Here is a 17,477-nt window from a genome sequence, read left to right as displayed (position 1 = left end):
CCTCATGAAATTTGTAGTCTATGTCTCAGCTTTCTTCTAGTAAAATTTCAGGTGAATTGGACCTTTCTACACTGAGTTATGACCAAATGAATAAGCAATGTTCATTTGGTCATTTTGCCCAGGCAGAATGCAAGTCACCCGGATTAGGGCAATTTTTAGGTCAACTTGGTTTGGTTTTCTGGGCAAGATTTCTTCACCAAAATTATGCCATTATGTGTCTAGTTGCATGTCCAATTGGCTTTGCACCAATTAAACCTCAACAACTCCAATTATTGCTGCCCAAACCTGCTGGACTCATACTCAGTCCTGCAGGTCAGCCAAGGCAGCTCACCTAAACTCAAATCCAACATCCTTACTCACTTCAATTCCTTCTCACACACATTCAAATGGTCACTAATTGACTATTGCAAGGTTAATAACCCATTACATGAGCAAACCCTAGCTGCCAAAATTTTTAGAGTGCACACACACACATTTTTATCTTGTTTTCTTACATTTCCTACTTACTTCATGCCATTAAACATGAATTAAATCAAAATAGCAAAAGTTTGGACACTAACCTTGATTTAGCTGAAGGAACGGAAGCGTGAAAAATACAAGTTTATGCCATTGAATTCAAAATTTTCACCTAGGGTCACATGAATCATGCAAGATTTATTTTTATCTATTTGATTTCAATTATAAACAATATACGAAAACTCTTTTAATATATTTTTGGATCTGTATTTGCCATTTATGTTTTTAAAATTAATCAGATTAATTTTAAAACGCTAGATTAAATCAAGAACAAACACACTAACCTCTTGATGCACTGCAGTGTATTTGTGCCTTTGAGATTCATCTTCAGGACACCAGATGTTGTCCCTCTAGCTTGTCCACACCAAGAACACCTATGGCAGCCCTTGAACAGCTTCTAAAGCTTTTTCTATTAATTAGAAATTCAAGTTTTGCCTTTTAAGAGATTAAAGATGTAAACAGGACACTAGAAACAATTTCTAGTGTTCTTAATTCAAGAGATTGATGGCTAATCTCTTTGAATTGATGAGAGATGAAGAAGAATAGATGGAGAACCTCAAAATGGCGTGACAAAGGAGGAGTGGCTGCTGGCTGTCTTATTTTTAATTCATAACAACACTTATATAGCAAGATCAACACATTAAACCCTTGCCACATGTCACCCTCTGATTGGTTCTAGGTTTAATTGACCCAATCACATTGTGCCAAGTGTCAAACCTATGTTTCATCTTAATTTTAATCATCTTACATGATTAAAAGACATTTGACAAGCTTATGTGTAATGCCTTGTGTCACCATCTCATGGTGCCACATGTCACCTTGTGAAATGACCAAGATGCCCCTATGTCTTAATTTTGAGTTCTTAACCCAAAATAATTATTTCTCTTCTTCTAATCAATTTATATCAAATATAAATTAATTAATTAATCTCTATTAATTAATTTCTCATTAATTAAATTCATATTTAAACACTTTAAATATAAATTTAACTTATATTATACATCCAATAATCTAGATTTGGTTTCAAGTCATGCTAGGGACTTTGTAATCTAATTGCAAACCAAACCTATTTAATTAATCAATTAAGCTCTTTAATTAATTAATTAATTAAATTATATTTAATTAGGTGATAACTTGTGTATGTGTGTGACTTACTAGGCTCATCACTAATTGGCAATGAGATATGATATCAACTCTTAATATCATCAGAACTCTTTCTTACCATAAATGATTTCTCTAAATCATTTTATGCACCTCATAGACCATGGTTAACACCTAGCATAGCATGCCATGGCCACCCAATTAGTAATAAGGTTTACCTTAAATGAACCTATAATGATATGTTACCATGCACTAGAATATCTCTGTTCCAAAATCCTAACTCAAGATGGAGTCATGGTTTATGTCAAACTCCATTTGCTATGAATATTATGTTCTCTTTTAATTCCAGTTCTTAATTAAAAAAGTTTTCTCATCAGAATCTCTTTACTGAATAAATCTATCTGTCCTGGCCAGGAACTTGAAACATCAAGAACAATTAAATGAACATAGGATTTTATCTCTATTTACTTAGAAGAACAAATTCCATCTTGATTAACACCTACCTCCATATATAACTAGTAGGAGCCAACACATGCCCATATACCCATACACAGTACAAGTATGAAAGCAGTATCAAACTCAAACTATCTCTATACAAGATAACTGTGCTATCTCAGGTCTAAAGATTATATGCACTGATATGATTTTTGACAAAACATTGACAAGAGTAAACTCCATGTGCTTGTCATAAGTGTCACTGGTTCGGCCTACTTATCATTTATAAGTGCCTATCATGTTTGTCATATGGCATGAGACTCACCATTCCATCTTATTTATATCTCATATAAATAACTTGAGAACAAACATGAATACAATCTTTCTGGATAAGTCATGTCCTTATTATGAAGTATCCTCGATTGTGAACCTATTTATGATACTTTGTACTATAAATACTATCACTCATATTCTTAATAACTTAAGAATAGAATTTCTAACAAAATATCAATGGACCTTTTCTATTACTCATAAATATATTATGTAAACGGAAAAGTGGAAATGCCTTTTATTAGTAAAAATATGTACAAGATACATACTAAATGATATGCTCTAGGGCATACTACTAACATTAGCTAATTCCCAAAGCTTGAGAACTCCTCTTTTTCTCTTTCTTTTTGCTGCCCAAGACTTTCTCTAGGTGTAAGGGTAATTATTTGTGAAGGGAAGCTAGGGTTTTGGGGTGATTTGGGTGGTGAACTCAAGCTTAGTGAAGCTTTAATGGAGTTTTCCTCTCTCTCTCTCTCTCTCTCTCTCTCTCTCTCTCTCTCTCTCTCTCTCTACATTTTTTGCTGCCCCAAAGGTTGAAGATAGCTATTTAGTTCTTTAATTTTTATCTCCTTTTATTCATTTTTAAGTAGTTTATAATGATGTGACAAAATTTGGTTGGGTGGGAGGGTGTTTAATGGCATCATAATGATGTCATAATTCAAATTTCTTTCATTTTCTTTTCTTTTCTTGTCCACTTAATTTCAATTTAATTTTTAGCAATATTCATTCACATTTTGTGTCATAATAATTATTTACTTAACTAGACAAGTAGGCCAAAAATCACCTCTGAAGGCGAAATGACCAAAATGCCCTCCGTTTGGCTTAACATACCAAAATTGTCTGTATCGATTGAAAAAATTTTCTAAGAATTTTCTTGGCATTCTAATGCTTTAGAAACCTCAATGACCCTTCTCTGGAGTCCCAAAAATTATTTTATGAATTTGTCCTCGGGTCTAGGGCTCCTAGTTGCGAGAACCGCAACTTTCCACTAGGTTACCCATCGCTAGGGCACCGGCTCATTTAACTTAGTTGTATTTTATTTCTAAAATTTTTCCTAAATTTTTCTTATTAATATTTGAGTTAATTATGGTTCCTCACTTTAGTTTAAATATTTTTCCGAATGTTCTAGCTATCAGGACCGACACTGGTCATCGGAACAGTATAATATACAGAATTGCTACAGTGAGGGTGTTACATCCCTTATCTCCAGAGGCCACTCAAGAGGAACATGATACTTTGGACAAGTGGAAGGAGCATGATATGAGAGCCAAATGTTACATGCTTGCTTCTATGAGTAATAAGTTACAGAAGCAGCATGAGAACATGCAGAGTGCAAGTGAGATCGTTCTTCACCTGCAAGAGTTGTATGGTGAGCACAACAGGAATGCTAGGTATGAGATATCTAGGTAGTTATTCCGCATGAGGATGTCTGAGAGACAGAATGTGGGAGATCATGTCCACAAGATGATTCAGCTTTTTGAGTAGCTAGAACATCTTGACTTTCACATAGATTTTCAACTGCAGACGGATTTGATCCTTCAGCCCCTACCTGAGTCATTTGGGAATTTTATGATAAATTTCCATATGACTAAGCAAGAATACACCTTGGCTGGTTTACTTAACATGCTTGTGATTGCCCAAAAGAATACGCCGGGAAATAAAGCAAAAGAGGTAGCTTTGATTGCATCTTCTTCCGTTGGAAAGTCCAACAAGAAGAAGGCCAATAAGAAAAAGAAACCTCAAGTTCTAGGACCTTCCAAGAAGATAGCCAAATAGAAAGGGAAGACCAAAGCGGATGGAGGCAAAGGAAAATGTTTCCACTGCCAGAAGGATGGGCACTGGAAAAAGGAACTGCCCTAAGTATCTTGCTTCTTTGAAGGACAAAAATGATACGCCTTCAGAAGGTATGTCTATATCTTATTATTTAGATGATGATGATGCTCATAGTTCATCTACAGCTTGGGTTTAAGATACTGGTGCTAGTTCTCACATCTCTTATGATATACAGGAACTAGCAAACAGTAACAGCTTGCATGCTCGAGATGTTAGACTTTGGATTGGCGACGGTTCAACTGTTGAAGCTTTAGCCATAGGATCTAAATCTTTTTACATGTGTGGACATGTTTTATGTTTGAATAATTGTATGTGCCTGATGCTTTTAAGAACATCATTTATATATCTAGTTTGACTATATATGGTTATGAATTTCAGTTCATAGATGATATTTGCAATATTTATTTTGGAAATAAATATGTTGGCTTGGGTTATATGCATGATGGTCTTTATTATTTGGATAATAATGATAAACACAAAATGAATGCAAGTAATCTAAAAGAAGGCAATGCTATGATAAAAATTAATTCAAGTTCAAAATATCTTTGGCACTTAAGATTAGGTCATGTTGCAGAAGATAGGATTGCAAAACTGGAGAAAATGGGGATTTTATCCTCATTGGGTTCTAAACCTACTCCAACTTGTGAATTTTGCCTTCAGGGCAAAATGACTAGATCACCCTTTGTTGGACAAGGACTAAGAGCTGAAAATATTTTAGAGCTAATACATAGTGATGTATGTGGTCCATTTAAGGAAATGGCTAGAGGCGGTTTTTATTACTTTATTACCTTTATTGATGATAAATCAAGGTTTGGGTACTTGTATTTGATGAAATACAAACATGAATCCTTTGAAAAGTTTAAAGAATTAAAGTCTGAAGTAGAAAATCAAACAGGAAAAAGTATTAAAACTCTTTGATCAGATCGTAGAGGTGAATACTTAAGTACTGAATTTGAGTAATACTTGAAAGACCATGGCATTGTTTTCCAGCTAACTCTTCTAGGAATGCCACAGCTGAATGGTGTATCTGAAAGGAGAAATCGTACCCTATTAGATATGGTACGAAGTATGATGAGCTATACTGATATGCCAATCTCCTTTTGGGGATTTACATTAGAATAAGCTTTGCATATTCTGAGTAGGATTCCATCAAAATCAGTTTCTTTCACACTTTATGAGATATGGCATGGAAGAAAACTAAGTCTTAAGCATGTTAAGATTTGGGGTTATCCAGCTTATATTAAAAAGCTGAACAATGATAAATTGGAAACCAGATCAAAAAAGGGTAGATTTATCGGATATCCAAAAGAAAGTTTTGGATATTATTTTTATTTGCCTACATCACAAAAGGTTGTGGTAAGCAGAGATGCCATATTTCTTAAATAACAGTTTATTCAAGAAAAAGGCAAAGGAAGGCAAATAGAGTTAGAATTGGAGAATTCTGACCAACTAACAGATCAAATGGATATAGATCCATCTAATCAACCTATACCTATTGATGAAACATCTACAGTAATTCCTCGCAGATCAACCAGGATATCTCACCCACCAGTGAGATATGATTTTTTTCATGAAGATGAACAAAAGTTGTTTACTCATGAAGAAGTAGATCATGGAGATGATCCACTTACCTATGAAGAAGCTATATCAGATATAGACTCTTTAAAATGGATTGAAGTTATGAAATCTGAAATTGATTCCATGTATAAGAATCATGTTTGGGATCTTGTTGATCCACTTGAAGGTATTGTACCTATAGGGAATAAATGGGTTTTTAAGAAGAAAATTGGTTCTGATGGAAAGCTAGAGACCTATAAAGCAAGGCTAGTAGCGAAAGGGTTTCTCCAAAGGCAAGGAATCGACTATGAGGAGACTTTCTCACCTATTTCCATGCTTAAATCAATTACGATTCTATTAGCAATAGCTGCATACTATGATTATGAGATTTAGCAGATGGATGTCAAAATAGCTTTTCTCAATGGATACATTGAAGAAAACATTTTCATGGAACAACCTAGGGGTTTTGAATCCCAAGATGGTTCCAAGGAATGCAAGCTAAAGCGATCCATTTATGGGTTGAAACAAGCTTTGAGGAGTTGGAACATCCATTTTGATGAAGCCATTAAATCATTTGGTTTTATCAAAAATGAGGATGAGCCATGTGTCTATCACTTTCCTTGTCTTATATGTGGATGATATTCTGTTGATAGGTAATGACATAGGTATGTTGACAGCTGTAAAGGTATGTGAAGGAGCGAAAGCATGAAAAACATAAGTTTAAATCATTGAAATTCAAAATTTTTCATCTGGGGTCACATGCATCATGCAAGATTTATTTTTATCTATTTGATTTCAATGATAAACAACATATTAAAACTCTTTTAATATATTTTTGGATCGATATTTGCCATTTAAGATTTTAGAATTAACAGATTAATTCATTAGAACCCTAGATTAGATGAAGAACAAGTGCACTAACCTTTTGATGCACTACAGTGTGTTTGGCACCTTTGGGATGCGTCTAGGGCACCAGATGTTGTCCCTTTAGCTTGTCCACACCAAGATCACCAATGGTAGCCCTTGAATAGCTTCTAAAACTTTTTCTATGAATAAGAAAATCAAGTTTTTCCTTTTGAGAGATTACAAATGTAAACAGGACACTGGAAACGATTTCTAGTATTTTTAATTCAAGAGATTGTTTGCTAATCTCTTTGAATTGATGAGAGATGAAGAAGAAGAGAAGGGAGAGGCAGCCAAGGGTGGCAGCACAAAATAGATGAATGGCAGCTTGTATTTTTTCTTTTCATCCTATTCCTTATATAGCTAGGTCACCACTTAAAACCCTTGCCACATGTCACCTTTTGATTAGCTCTAGGTTTAATTGACCCAATCACATTGTGCCAAGTGTCAAACCTATATTTAATCTTGACTTTGATCATCTTACATGATTAAAAGATATATGGCAAGCTTATGTGTAGTGCCATGTGTCACCATCTCAAGGTGCCACATGTCACCCTGTGAAATGACCAAAATACCTCTGTGTCTTAATTTTGAGTTCTTAACCCAAAATAATTATTTCTCTTCTTCTAATCAATTTATATCAAATATAAATTAATTAATTAATCTCTATTAATTAATTTTTCATTAATTAAATTCATATTTAAACACTTTAAATATAAATTTAACTTATACTATACATCCAATAACCTAGATTTGGTTTCAAGCCATGCCAGGGACTTTGCAATCTAATTGCAAACCAAATCTATTTAATTAATCAATTAAACTCTTTAATTAATTAATTAAAACATATTTAATTTGGTGATTACTTGTGTATGTGTGTGACTTACTAGGCTCATCACTAATTTGCAATGAGACATGATATCAACTCTTAATATCATCAGAACTCTTTCTTACCATAAATGATTCTCAAAATCATTTTATGCACCTCATAGACCATGGTTAATACCTAGCATAGCATGCCATGGCTACCCAATTAGTAATAAGGTTTACCTTAAATGAACTTATAATCATTTGTTACCATGCACTAGAATCTCTCTATTACAAAATCCCAATTTGGGCTGGAGTCATGGTTTATGTCATAATATTCATTGCAAATGGGGTTTGACATAAACCATGACTCCAGCTCGAATTGGGATTTTATAACAGAGAGATTCTAGTGCATGGTAACATATGATTATAGGTTCATTTAAGGTATTCCTTATTACTGATTGGGTGGCCATGGCATGCTATGCTAGGTGTCAACCATGGTCTATGAGATGCCTAAAATGATTTAGAGAAATCATGTCACACCCTACCCCTCTGTAAGGCATAACATGATCCCGTAGTATACCTAATGAATTACCAACTCCGTCTACTGATAATCCATTAAATACGCTAGAAGGGATTTTAAAAACTTTTCTTACTTCTTTTATAGTGGTGAGCACTATTTACAGGTGTGAAAGACTTTGGTGAACTGAAGTGAAACAACTAACTCATTTGATTTATTTGGAATATTCAGAAAATTTTGGCAAGGTGCCATTTGTATTTTGGACAAAAGTTCTTGAGAAAAACTCAGAAAGCACTTCAATATATTTTCAAATCTCAACTCCAACATTTTTATCAACACAACACATTTCTCAAGTCAAATCCACAGTGATTTTCAAAGACTAAGATACAAAGATATAACACAATTTTTACAAGCCAAATAACTCATAATTATTTTACAACTTTCTCAGTACAACTTAAATTTACAATCGCTCAAAACCAAGAATAAAATATACATACAGTGAATATACATTACAAGACAAATGCCACATGTGGTATACTCACTATACCCAAAAATCTCTCATTGGCGATACTAGCAGCTAGCCGCCTGTCTGTCTCTCTACTGCGACAAAGAATAAAGCTATCGAGACAATGTCTCAGCAGCACAACATTAACCAAATACAAATTTTAAATCACAATTCATAAATCATATCAATAGTGGATACTTAAAACCATAGTTAAATTCAAGACAATAAATGTCAACAAGAATTTAAACTCCATTTGTTAATATCACAATAATTTTCAATAAGTCGATCATGGTTGAATTCAATAGAGTATATGTCAATAAGAGTTTAAATCAATTTCACAATCTCACAATACATAATAACACAATTCGATCAAATAATCAAGAATACAGTGTTGCCAATCTATAACACAATTTAGGCCATGACACAATTTTTTCCATATATGCCGTGTTGTACACCACGACAAGACATGCTCACCCCAATAATCAAAATCAATGAGGAGGAAGCTAGCTATATAATGAGAACTCATCCATACTCACCTCGATGGGAAGTCAAAGAGGAGGAACTTAATCATACTCACCCTGACTAATAAGTCAAAGAGGGAGGAATAATCACACTCACCCCATTAATGGAGGAGGAACATATCAGTGTCATGCCAATTGTGAGTCAAAACAATTCCAAACATTTTATTCAAATGATCCGTAAGAATCCAATAAATTTCCAAAGTTATAAATTCATTCACAAAATGGCAACACAATTCGTAATTCACTTCAATTTCCACAAAACCATTTACGTTGCTTTTCAATCAATAAGTATCCATCAAATACCATTCAAACAATTTTTCACAGTTTCAAACCATTCACAATGTTTTTCAATCAATAAGTGTCCACCAAACACATTTCCACAATTTAAAACAATGATATGCAAATAGTCAATATTTATTTCCATTGAAAATAATTCAAAAGAAACAGTTGTTGTGCACAAACCTCGATGATCGCCCTCTCGATCCGACTCAGTGTTTCCTTCCTTTTCTCGAGTCTTTGGTAAATCGAGAAACACAATTTGAAGTGTTTCAAGACTAATTTAAACTGTCTCTATCGATGGTGTTTGGTAAATAATGCACGAACTCAATTATTTACTTAATCACCTAATATACCGACCCTCGCTATGCTTTTAGGTAAATTAGGTTTTAGTGTCGTTAATATGTCACATTTGATAGGGTTTTAGGTTTGGTATGTTTTACCAAAGTCATTTCCTTGCTTAGTGCATTTTAATGCAAATTGCTGGATTCCGGAACACTGGTTTGACCTAACCGGACGATCTAGTTCCCTCGGTTTTGGGTCTCGGTCGAAACTACAAACTTGTAGATCTAGGTCTTATTGCACGCGTGCAAAATTTCAGGTCAATCCGAGTTAAGTAGACCAAGTTATGGTCATTACACTATTGCTGGTCAAATGGTACCATTTTAGGTCAATTTTAGGTCAAAGTGGTCAATTCTGGTTCGGCCAGTTTTGGACCCGAACTTGTGCAAGTTGTTTGACTTGCTTATGGTCATTTCTGGGCTTTGGTGTCTTCATAAGACTTGTAGGTATGGGTCTTAACTATTTTTGGTCAAAATTTCAGGTCAATTGGACCTGGTTTGAGTGAGTTATGGCCTAAACACTCACTGCTGCCCAATTGGTCATTTTTCAGGTCCTAATTGCATCTAATCCGAATTGGTCAAATTTTTAGGTCACCTTGCAAGCAGAATTTTGGCATGGTTTCTGAATGAAAGTTGGCACATTTTGTGCCTAGTTTCACCTCAAATTGGTCTCATACCAATTGAGGTTACACATTTAAGGTTATAGGCTAAAATGTGTACTGCCCTCAATATGCTTTTCACACCCCATTCAAAACACATATTTACCTTGCAAAGTTTACTTCCATACCCTACCAAATCAGTTTTGGTACATTACCAAAAGCACTTTCTACTTTACATTAACATTATTTTGGGCAGATTCCAATCAGCCTCAACACACCAATATCATTCACAATTACAATTTCTAAGTACTATTACAAACACACCTAACCATTACAAATTTTACACACACTTTACAAGATCAATCTACATACATATCATCAATCCTTCTAGGTTAATATTCTGCATATATTTCCTTCAATATATACCATTACTCAAGTGTCCCCAAGCTGCCACAAACCATTCTTCAACATCAAAGTGCCGTCCATTTTACAATTTCCCATCCAAGTGCATAAATCACCACATAAACATGAAATAATTCACTAGGTTACTAATTCATCATGATCAACACCATTTCTCATCAATTATATGCACAAATATCTCATCAAAAACGTGACTCATGGCTGTCCAAAATGAAAACAACAATAACCCTTCAAACTCAAAATTTTCTTTCACCAAACTAACACCCATAACATGAACATAAACTTTAACAAAGAAATTCTCAAAAATGCAAACTTACCTTTAATTGTAACTTGCTAAACCTTCATCAAACTTCTCAAAATTAGTATCAATATCTTCCTTGTGATGTGTAGACAAAGTTTAATGAAGAACACTAAGAGGTTGGAGTTGAAAATGGAGAGTTAAGAAAGCTTGCATGAAAATGGCTATGGAGTTTCCTTCACTCTTCAATTCGGCAATTTGAATGCAAATGAGGAAGATGACTTATTCAGCTGCATTTTAAGTGTACACATGTCCCACTATGTATTTAATTAATCCCCTTAGTGGTCCACTTAGTCACTTAATCATATAATAAAGTAATTATTCATTTATTCCACATTTAACCCATAATTTCCACTATTTATTTTAGGTACCACCAATTTAATTTTTCATTTTATTTTCTAAGTGTAATACTATTTATTTTTAATGGACATTTAGGTCAAAAGACACTTCGGGATGTCAAATGACCATAATGCCCCTGTTCGGGTGGCATTCCGGATTTTTCGGTATTACCGGGTTTTGTCTGTTTTTCGATTTCTCACTTTTCTTTGTACTAATTATTTAATTTTTCTTTGATATTTCTAATGATATTTATTCTTCAACAAGGGTCTATTTATGTCCCAAAAATGTTTTCCAGGGTTCCTGATGATCCAGCGGTCCAACGCCACGTGACTTTCAGCGTCACCCATCGTTAGGTTTCATTGCTTTAACTTGATCACATTTCTTTGCAATCATTTTTCCTTTGTTTTTCTTGTACTTTCTTTTCTTTTATTTCATTATTTTATGTCTCCTCACTCTCATTGAAGTGTGGTTCTAGGCATCCTAGCTGTCCGGACAACACTGGTCACCGGAGCAGCAGAACGCACTACCGAACTTAGGGGTGTTACAATTCTCCCCCCCTTAAATAAATTTCGTCCACGAAATTTTACCCAGTAATCATCTTACAATAGTCATACGTTTATTTTCTCCTTTCTATATGATCGTAAGACTTTTAACAATCTAATACAATGTTTACTTTGTTTGGATAACACCAATCTCCTCTTACTATTATGTTGTCTAATATTTCAGCTCACGTTCCTTCTTGAATGACCCTTGAGGTCATATTAGAATCATTCATCAGGCATTGGTCCTCTGACCATTCTAGTCCATAGTCTTCCTCACATTCGGAATATTTCTTTGTTACATATGAATCAACTGTTCAAGTCTCTACTTCCATAACTCTTTTTATCTGTCAATGTTCTATAACTTACTTCCTTTTGTACTGAACTATAACCTTTCGATATTTTAACTTTTGAGTTTTAGATCCCTAAGTAGGATTTTCAAACTTATTTCTAACAATTAAATTCTGTCCTGGCATAACTATATCAAAACAGATGCCGTTGGTAACTATTCTTAGCTAGGTATACTATCGGGTAGTACGTAGCTCTACACAATAATCTCAAGTTAGTCTTGTAATGCAGCCTTACAAAGATAAACATCAAGAACATTGCATAGTTACTACGATACATCCCAATAGATCAAACTTTGTTATCTTTTATTCTTTTTGAATTCACTGATATTCGAATCTTATTCTGATTACAATATCCATTAGCAATTTCTAACAGTAACCTCCTTGCCCTTATCAAGAGCAATTCCATTACTGCATCTTACTTTTACGTCCTCTTGCCTTACATTAAGTAGGCTCACTAATTAGCTTTATAATTTATGGTGTGTTAGAAAATACTTTTCGCCGATAAACTCTTTCAAAACTAATTTCACTTATTATCACAATCCTTATCTTAAGGGCTAATCACTAATGCGTCAAAATTTATTCCTCTCAGAACGAATAACAACAGAACATATAGTTCTAACACTAATGTAAAAATATGAAAATTCCAGTCAAACAATACATATATATATCTCGGTTGCTAATTGAGAAAGTACCAAAGAATGATGTCAAAAGTCTCACTCTTTTACGTCAGATAGCGTATACTCGTTGAAGCATCACCTGTTTTGGCTGATTCACGTGAGTCGACTTCTAGGTGTACTACCCTACCTCTACCTTTGCCTCTACTAAGCGATGGTGAACTCTTTGGGGTAGAAACTTGGGTTGATCCCTTTGGTGTAGTAAATGATCCGTAACGACTGGATTTACACAATCCTTAGCAAAATGACCAGTCTCTCCACAATTAAAGCATGCTCCTACTCTATAACATACCCCACTATGTGGTTTACCACAAGTTTCACAAAGTCGATCCGACAGCGCATTTACGGGTTTCTGTTGAGTTGGTGATCGGATCGAGGTGGTTTCGTCCAAAAGATCTATCTCTACCTGACTTCTTACTATCTCCGTCAGATCCCCAAAGTTTTTCCTCTTTCCAAGAGGACCACTAGAACTCGTCACTGTGACTTTTCCTCTTTTTCTCGCTTTCTTCTCTGATTTCTTTTTCTCAAGAGCCGCTTCAGATTCAATTCTTTCTAATTCTAGTGCTTGAGAAATAAGTTCAGAGAAGTTGTTATGTTTGAATCCGACCACTTGTAATCTGATACTAGGCTTCAAGCTGGTTTCAAACCTCTTACATCTCTCCCTGCTGGTAGAAAGTAGACTTACTGCATAATGGCTTAGGCGGGAGAATTCCCTTTCATACTCACCACCGATCCGCCTGCTTTGGACTTAGGAATTCTTGCAAACTTCCGGTCTACATAAGCATCGTGGACATATTTTTGCCCGAATTCCCGAGGAAGTCATTCCATGTTAGCACTGCAGTTCTATCAGATGTGGGGATGGTTTTCCAGTCATAAGCATCCCCAGAGCAAAGATATCGAGTACTCAAATCTAAGCTCCTCTGCAATGCAGTTTCTTGAATACCCTATCCATCCTCTCTAACCATTGTTCAGCCTTCTAGAGGATCTATCGTCCCTTAAACTCAGAGCCCCATACTTCATCAATTTGTCATATTGTCTAGCAGAAGACTGTGGTTGTACCACCGGTGTCTGTATTGGGACTTGAGTAGGCACATTACCATCCATTTGTTGGAACATTGCAGCCGTCTGCTGAGCGAACTGAGCAGAGAACTGCGGTACTGCAGGGGCTGGTGCTACTGAACCACTGACATTATGTAGGCATGGGGCATCCCCTTGCACCTCAGCCTCTATCGATTGATCGACTGAACGATCACCCTCTTCCATAGTCAATTCGAGGATTTTAGACCTCCTGTACAATAATACAAGGAGATTTCCTCCCGTTAGTGCATATTTATAATGTAATGTACTGTATGTATCAAACAATGATATTGAGCAGTTGTACTGTGCAGAAAGAATATTCAAGTAACAAGTGAAAACAGAATTTAAAAACCAGGCTCTGATACCACTAAAACATGTCACACCCTACCCCTCTGTAAGGCATAACATGATCCCGTAGTATACCTAATGAATTACCAACTCCGTCTACTGATAATCCATTAAATACACTACAAGGGATTTTAAAAACTTTTCTTACTTCTTTTACAGTGGTGAGCACTATTTACAGGTGTGAAAGACTTTGGTGAACTGAAGTGAAACAACTAACTCATTTGATTTATTTGGAATATCTCAGAAAATTTTGGCAAGGTGCCATTTGTATTTTGGACAAAACAGTTCTTGTAAAACTCAGTAAACAGCACTTCAATATATTTTCAAATCTCAACTCCAACATTTTTATCAACACAACACATTTCTCAAGTCAAATCCACAGTGATTTTCAAAGACTAAGATACAAAGATATAACACAATTTTTACAAGCCAAATAACTCATAATTATTTTACAACTTTACATCACAAATTAAATTTACAACTCAACAAAACCAATAACAAAATATACATACAGTGAATATACATTACAGTATTATTTGCCAGATGTGGTATACTCACTATAGCCAAAAATCTCTCATGATACTAGCGACTTAGCCTCGCTGCTCTGTCTCTCTACTGCGACAAAGAATAAAGCTATCACGAGACAATGTCTCATGGTGCACAACATTAACCAAAAACAAATAATAAATCAAAATTCATAAATCATATCAATAGTGGATACTTAAAACCATAGTTAAATTCAAGACAATAACTGTAAACAAGAATTTAAACTCCATTTGTTAATATCACAATAATTTTCAATAAGTCGATCATGGTTGAATTCAATAGACAGATATGTCAATAAGAGTTTAAATCAATTTCACAATCTCACAATACATAATAACACAATTCGATCAAATAATCAAGAATACTGTTGCCAATCTATAACACAATTTAGGCCATGACACAATTTTTTCCATATATGCCGTGTTGTACACCACGACAAGACATGCTCACCCCAATAATCGAAATCAATGAGGGAGGAAGCTAGCTATATAATGAGAACTCATCCATACTCACCTCGACGGGAAGTCAAAGAGGGAGGAACTTAATCATACTCACCCTGCACTAATAAGTCAAAGAGGGAGGAATAATCACACTCACCCCATTAATGGAGGAGGAACATATTATCGTTGTCATGCCAATTGTGAGTCAAAACAATTCCAAACATTTTATTCAAATGATCCGTAAGAATCCAATAAATTTCCAAAGTTATAATTTCATTCACAAAATGGCAATACAATTCGTAATTCACTTCAATTTCCACAAAACCATTTACGTTGCTTTTCAATCAATAAGTATCCATCAAATACCATTCAAACAATTTTTCACAGTTTCAAACCATTCACAATGTTTTTCAATCAATAAGTGTCCACCAAACACATTTCCACAATTTAAAACAATGATATGCAAATAGTCAATATTTATTTCCATTGAAAATAATTCAAAAGAAACAGTTGTTGTGCACAAACCTCGATGATCCCTCGATCTGGACTCTGTTTCCTTCCCTTTTCCCGAGTCTTTGGTAATCGAGAAACACAATTTGAAGTGTTTCAAGACTAATTTAAACTGTCTCTATCGATGGTGTTTGGTAAATAATGCATCGAACTCAATTATTCACTTAATCACCTAATATACCGACCCTCGCTATGCGTTTTAGGTAAATTAGGTTTTAGTGTCGTTAATATGTCACATTTGATAGGGTTTTAGGTTTGGTATGTTTTACCAAAGTCATTTCCTTGCTTAGTGCATTTTAATGCAAATTGCTGGATTCCGGAACACTGGTTTGACCTAACCGGACGATCTAGTTCCCTCGGTTTTCGGGTCTCGGTCGAAACTACAAACTTGTAGATCTAGGTCTTATTGCACGCGGTGCAAAATTTCAGGTCAATCCGAGTTAAGTAGACCAAGTTATGGTCATTACACTATTGCTGGTCAAATGGTACCATTTTAGGTCAATTTTAGGTCAAAGTGGTCAATTCTGGTTCGGCCAGTTTTTGGACCCGAACTTGTGCAAGTTGTTTGACTTGCTTATGGTCATTTCTGGGCTTTGGTGTCTTCATAAGACTTGTAGGTATGGGTCTTAACTATTCTTGGTCAAAATTTCAGGTCAATTGGACCTGGTTTGAGTGAGTTATGGCCTAAACACTCACTGCTGCCCAATTGGTCATTTTTCAGGTCCTAATTGCATCTAATCCGAATTGGTCAAATTTTTAGGTCACCTTGCAAGCAGAATTTTGGCATGGTTTCTCAATGAAAGTTGGCACATTTTGTGCCTAGTTTCACCTCAAATTGGTCTCATACCAATTGAGGTTACACATTTAAGGTTATAGGCTAAAATGTGTACTGCCCTCAATATGCTTTTCACACCCCATTCAAAACACATATTTACCTTGCAAAGTTTACTTCCATACCCTACCAAATCAGTTTTGGTACATTACCAAAAGCACTTTCTACTTTACATTAACATTATTTTGGGCAGATTCCAATCAGCCTCAACACACCAATATCATTCACAATTACAATTTCTAAGTACTATTACAAACACACCTAACCATTACAAATTTTACACACACTTTACAAGATCAATCTACATACATATCATCAATCCTTCTAGGTTAATATTCTGCATACATTTCCTTCAATATATACCATTACTCAAGTGTCCCCAAGCTGCCACAAACCATTCTTCAACATCAAAGTGCCGTCCATTTTACAATTTCCCATCCAAGTGCATAAATCACCACATAAACATGAAATAATTCACTAGGTTACTAATTCATCATGATCAACACCATTTCTCATCAATTATATGCACAAATATCTCATCAAAAACGTGACTCATGGCTGTCCAAAATGAAAACAACAATAACCCTTCAAACTCAAAATTTTCTTTCACCAAACTAACACCCATAACATGAACATAAACTTTAACAAAGAAATTCTCAAAAATGCAAACTTACCTTTAATTGTAACTTGCTAAACCTTCATCAAACTTCTCAAAATTAGTATCAATATCTTCCTTGTGATGTGTAGACAAAGTTTAATGAAGAACACTAAGAGGTTGGAGTTGAAAATGGAGAGTTAAGAAAGCTTGCATGAAAAATGGCTATGGAGTTTCCTTCACTCTTCAATTCGGCAATTTGAAT

Source organism: Hevea brasiliensis, chromosome 12, assembly GCF_030052815.1.
Source record: "Hevea brasiliensis isolate MT/VB/25A 57/8 chromosome 12, ASM3005281v1, whole genome shotgun sequence".
Classification (NCBI taxonomy): domain Eukaryota; kingdom Viridiplantae; phylum Streptophyta; class Magnoliopsida; order Malpighiales; family Euphorbiaceae; genus Hevea; species Hevea brasiliensis.
Note: the sequence above shows the minus strand (reverse complement) of the source record.